Source organism: Mya arenaria, chromosome 3, assembly GCF_026914265.1.
Source record: "Mya arenaria isolate MELC-2E11 chromosome 3, ASM2691426v1".
Classification (NCBI taxonomy): domain Eukaryota; kingdom Metazoa; phylum Mollusca; class Bivalvia; order Myida; family Myidae; genus Mya; species Mya arenaria.
The window spans coordinates 92,529,932-92,536,013 of record NC_069124.1 but is presented as its reverse complement, the minus strand read 5'-3'; positions in this window follow the sequence as shown (position 1 = coordinate 92,536,013).

Genomic DNA, 6,082 nt, shown 5'->3' with positions numbered 1-6,082 from the left:
TTTACACTATATATTCAATTGATTTATTCTAACTTACATGTGCTCGATTGGAAAGACGGCTGAAAGCTGAGCTGACTCTCGTTTCCTAGAGACCAGTACTGGTGTCCTTTTTGAGAGGCCATGAGAAAGAACACCTGGTGGGGATTTGGTGTGTAAGCTTATTTATACTCGCACTCGGGCCTTGCCCATTCGGCGAGTGCTCCGTTAAGATTGTTAGTCATTTAAGATTGTTGGAGCATAGTGCCCAGACATAATGTACCCCTGGTTAGAGCTACCCTGGTTCATTAACGTGCACCAGTGAATAACACTGTCACACAGGATCCTCATCTCACGTCCCTCCCGGAAGACGATTAGTATTTACTGATGCGACGGGGAATCGAACCTGCGACCCCTGGACTGATAGTCAAGTGAGCTAGACCACGGATCCGCCAAACCTGGTGGGACTCAAACCCACAACTCAATTGTATTCATCGTCAATCAAGCGATGATTTTCTCTTGACAGATTTTTAAAATATACTCAAATAAACACACCATCATTCAAAATGTGCATGCGTGCGTTTGTTGGTGCGTATGTGCCCCGTTTAGCAAAATAAAATCCTTTGCTCACTTTAATGTCGGTAAAGTAATTATTTCCTAATCTCATAATAAATAAATTGCAACAAATAAAAGCTAGGATTAGGTCGTTGTATTCCGTGGCAATTTACCTTTCATTTAAAAAATGCATTGACTCAGCAAAAATATTTTTTCCAAACATCAGTTGTAAAGGTGGCGTGCGATTCGTCCAGAAGGGGCACGGTAGCTCAATCAGTAGAGCACTCGACCCGTTATGGAGAAGTACCGGGGTTTAGACCCGGTCTGGCGGCACATATCTATCGCCCTATGACATATGTATTATTCGAAACAAGAATAATTTCCGTTAAACATTTACCATAGGAATTAGCGGCATGTTGTATGTTCTGTTCTGTTATGATCCGTTACTCCGTGATTTAACCTACATCGTATAGACAGCCTCCGGAAGAAAAAGAACCTCGTTGAGAATATTGGTGTTCTTTTTTCTAAGATTTGCTTCCCTTGAATATGTTTTTATTAAAAACAATTAAGTTTCAGACATAATGTAATCAAATGGATATCGCACAAACCACAGTGCATAATTCAGTCAAGGATTAATTTGAAATGCATTCACACCTGCATAGACTTGAGCGAGACAAAGATCGTGCCCGGATGGTGACGGGAAAAATAAGGCAGTGATGAAGCACAGGTCAGAAGGCGGCTCTTAGTTTTCTACATTCTACGCCAGAAGATAGAATATCTGACTGCATAATATGATGTAACGTAAACTTTATTAATGCGATGCATCTGAAACGCTGCATCGGTATAGTATATCATAAGATTTTGAAGTTTAACTGTAATCTATTGTAATGTTTATTGCATTTCCCATGTTTTGGCTCTCCAACATGGCACATAATGCATGTAGATAAGCTGATGTTCTAAATCTAGATCATGGGCGGTAGAGCTGATGTAATATACATTTGAAATAGGTTCATTTCATAATTTCAGTTATTTGAAATTACGCTAACTTGGCCCCACAGTCTCATAATTACAAACACATATGACAGAATTCGTAGGGCTGTTTATGAGTATTTCACAATACAAAGCGTCTGGGGGGGGGGGGGGGAAGCTGAAAATATAGTTTCATTTTTTTTTTCATTTGATTTCAAGGTAGGTAAAACATTTCTCCATGATGAGCAAATATTACGAAGGAAACAATTATCATTTATTGAACACATTTGTTGAAATTCCTTTTGTATTCAAACGGATAAGGATTTCAAAAATACGAATTTATTTTTGTGCATTTTTTATGTATTCTAAGCCATTCAATCAACACTTTATTGTGTTTATGCGAATATAGAAATGTTGACAAAGTAGTGACTTAAATATACTTCCTGGTAACAAATATTCACATATCTTTTTTAAATAAAAGCAAGCACATGGAAGCCAAAACACAATGTCACTGGATAGTGTAAAATGGTTTGGCACGTCAAAAATATTCATACTCTTGTAGAATGCACATGCTTCTTGAACTAAATTTTGTTGAAACATTCTAACGAAAAATTCACATTTTTTTTTAAAAAACACCTGAAAATGAACGGCTTGCATGACCTTGAACCTTTAAAATACATGGAACTTGATTTTTTCTTTCTTTTGGCCATTCTACCCGTTATTTAATGACATTAAGGCCATGCGTTTACTCTGTTGATGGACATTATCTACATATTTGCACTGAATACCAAATTAGACTGCACATTGTAATGAACAAATTATTTCAGAAAATAATGTTGTAGCATATGCTTTATAAGCAAATAAAATAAGGACTGCTGTTGCCTATTAAATCGCTAATATGAGTTTGCGCATTAAAACTTCAATCAACCTTCACCTTCCTAAATGATACTACAATGTAGCATTTTTTGAATAGTTATACATTCTGATTTATGAAATATTCAGGAGCATGCACATACACCCCAAGTAAAGTCCATGGTTATTCTAATGAAGAGGCGGTTCCAGAATGTTACGTTAAGTAGGGGCAATACGAAAACATATTAGGTTAAAATGTATTGAGGAGGTTGGTATTCTCCCCCAGACATTTTATTTGCTATTTTAGATCGTAAATGGTGCATTCCTGTGATTTTAATAATTATTTTCTTCGATATTGCCATATTTATTTCTATATCGGTAACTCGGACATATTGGGGGGGGGGGCGTGCCGCGTTCTCCCACCCTGAAACCTGCTACTGTATGACTTTCCACCATGTCCATGTGACATTTACCCCACAATTTATCAGTGCATGTAACCCTCTTGTTACATAATACACCTTCGACAGAATGTCCCTGTGTTTGGGCCCGACTCAGCTGTCAAAATAACATACCTTCTGCTGCACACTGACATTAAGTAGGTCTATAGATGTGTCTGTTGCCTGACCCGGGGAAATTAGATCTCTACCCGCGCTACCCAGCATGCAATCTCTACTGCAGTGTTATATTATGTTATGTCTCAGCCAATGAAATTTGACACCCGAGCTGCACACTTTTTTGTTGAAAAATAAAGTTTATGTTTTTCGACACGCTTTTTGATAAAGATCAACTTCCTATAGTATTTTCCTGTTTTCAATACATGGCCACCACAGATTAAAGATTTAACTATGACATTTTATTTTAAATTCGATTTCAAACTTTTTTTAAAATTGTATTAAATGAATGAACTACGTAAGAAGTGCTGTTTATGAAGCATAGTTGAATGCAGATTATACGAACTATTCACCGTATAAACGTAATAATACTTTCTTAAGATGTTGAGCAAGATAATAGTGAAATCAGGTGTCAGGATTTTCATGAAATAGAAGCTGTATTGTCTATTTCATGGAGAACGTGAAGTCAAGAATAAAATAAAATTTAATCTTAATTATAACGTTCTCTTCATTCTGCCTATATGTAAAATCAGTTATCTTGAACAACATTTGAATCGGTTAAAACTCACATAGCATTTTATAAATGAGCTCTTATATATAGTTCAGCAATACATATAGGCTGGATTTTATATAGAAGTTTCTACTTTCTAAAATTCAATATATAGCATGAACTTGGCCTGATAAAATGGGCATTGTTTCCAGAAGAATATGCATATTACGTTTCATCTTTTGTTTTGGTATTATTTACATGAGAGGACGGACATATATGGTAATCTACCTTATAAACGGGTTCGCAGACAGGGACATGTTTGGCGGTTGTGAGACGGTAACATCATTTTTATTAGTAATATTTTTTTCATTTTTAAACCAACACACGTTTTATGTGAGGGCATATCATAACTGATAAAAATGAAAATAAAATAAAACACATTTAACTACTGTCTATTGTACTATTTATTGTATGGAAGTTATTTTTAATTTGATGAGTACATGCATGCACTCGTAAAACCCTTTTTCATGTAGGACATCATCTCAAACATCTAGAACTAATTCACATACATCAGTGACTAAATGTGACAGCCGATTTCTTATTTCAGATTTTTGTCTAAATGTTTTATTCGTCCAAGTCTGATAGTTATGTGCAAAGGTTTAAAGGGTAATTATTCCAAATCACGCAATTATTTGGCTTATTACAGCTTTTGTTATGCACTGCCAAATTATTCTGTTCAACTTCTATGCAATACAATTTGAAAAGGAGTTATAATTTTGCAGCAAGTTTAAATGGGTCAATGGTTTTTTATGAAGTAATGCAACACCAATTGCATGTCATGTGCATAATTTATGACTTGTAAGAAATGTTTGATGTTAGGTTCGACCGCAAGTTTGGTAGCAAAGTGCAGCAATTATCCTCCTAGTTGCATTTCATTGTAATAAAGGCGACCATTAGCAGGCTAAATGTGATACCTTCGACATGGAACTGATGTATGGTCGGCTTAATCAGTAGTGACATAGTATAGAAACTTGGCATAAACTATCATTTATGTCCGCTGCAGTTTTTTATTTAGTTTTTCTTTTATTTATGTCTTGCTTAAATCAGCTTTGGCGTTAAATATACGAGAGACAAAACTGTTAAATATAATTTTATTTATTTATTTATTTATTTATTTATTTATTTATTTATTTATTTATTTATTTATTTATTTATTTATTATTCATTTATTCATTCATTTATTTTTCCCTTATTTATCTAATTTGTTTAACCTTTATTTGAATAAATAATTGAAATAAAAGTAAAATATCACTACCATTATTATTATTATTATTATCATTATTATGTTTAAAATTTACTCAGTATCATTTTATTTATTGTTTTTCTTTTTATTTCATGAACTATTCATTCAAATAACCTAAGTACTATATACCAACGTTTGAACAAGCATTGTAAAAAACAATTAATAATGATAATAATAATAATAATAATAATAATAATAATAATAGTAATAATAATAATAGTAATAATAATAATAATAATAATAATAATAATAATAATAATAATATGCTAATAATATATGCTAATAATATAATAATAATAATAATAATAATAATAATAATAATAATAATAATAATAATAATAATAAAAATAATAATAATATAATGTTCCCGATCCTAAGCTTATTTCATTTATTATTTCTTTCTCAGCTCGATCCTGCGTATTCATATACTACTGATTCTATATGAAATTACAGTAATATATTATAACAAAACATATTCGATAAGACTCTTTAACTCTAGCATTCAAAAACAATGAGTATAAAGATAATTACTACTTTTTCTTCTTCTTTTACAAATCGGATTATTGGCTTTAAAAAAGTATTTTATTGAAATGTCATGCTCATTATTGAAAGTGTTACCATGGAGATTTCAATAAATTCCATTTTTTCCGCTAATGTGAGATCTCTTCATGTTTAACCGCAAGGCTCGGTCTAGAACCACAGGGCCGCCTGTCATTAGTGAAAACAAGAGAAAATGAGCGAAAAGACAAGTTCCTAATTTACAATGTGTCGTGACCACCTGTCACCCTAAAACCTCGGAAACAGTGGCTTTGTCTCTGAAAAAATAATATCAAAGACTTGATTAACAGATGAAATATTCCGTGAAATTGATAAGTGGATCTATTGATTTTAGAAATCTGCTGGTCACGCAGAGAAAAAGAAAATTAACTTCAAATAAAAGTATCATATTTTTTTATCAATAAGTGACCCATGAACTATTGTTCTTGTTATTTTACTTCAAATTTTAGAATATCTATACGTTTAACATCTTAAGTTCATGGTCACGTGAATATCTAATTACAAAGGGAAACGGTGAATTAAATATATTAATATATTTTTAAATATCATATCTTTAAAATGAAATGAGGCTGCATGACTCGTGTATGCATGAATTAATAATAATTATCATGGAATTAACAGAGCTCCTGTTTAAAGCAGATGGATGAACAGAAACGTCAAACATACGCCGTCATAAGACAACAAACATACGCCGTCATAAGACAACAAACATACACCTTCATAAGACAACAAACATACACTGTCATAAGACAAAAAACATACACCGTC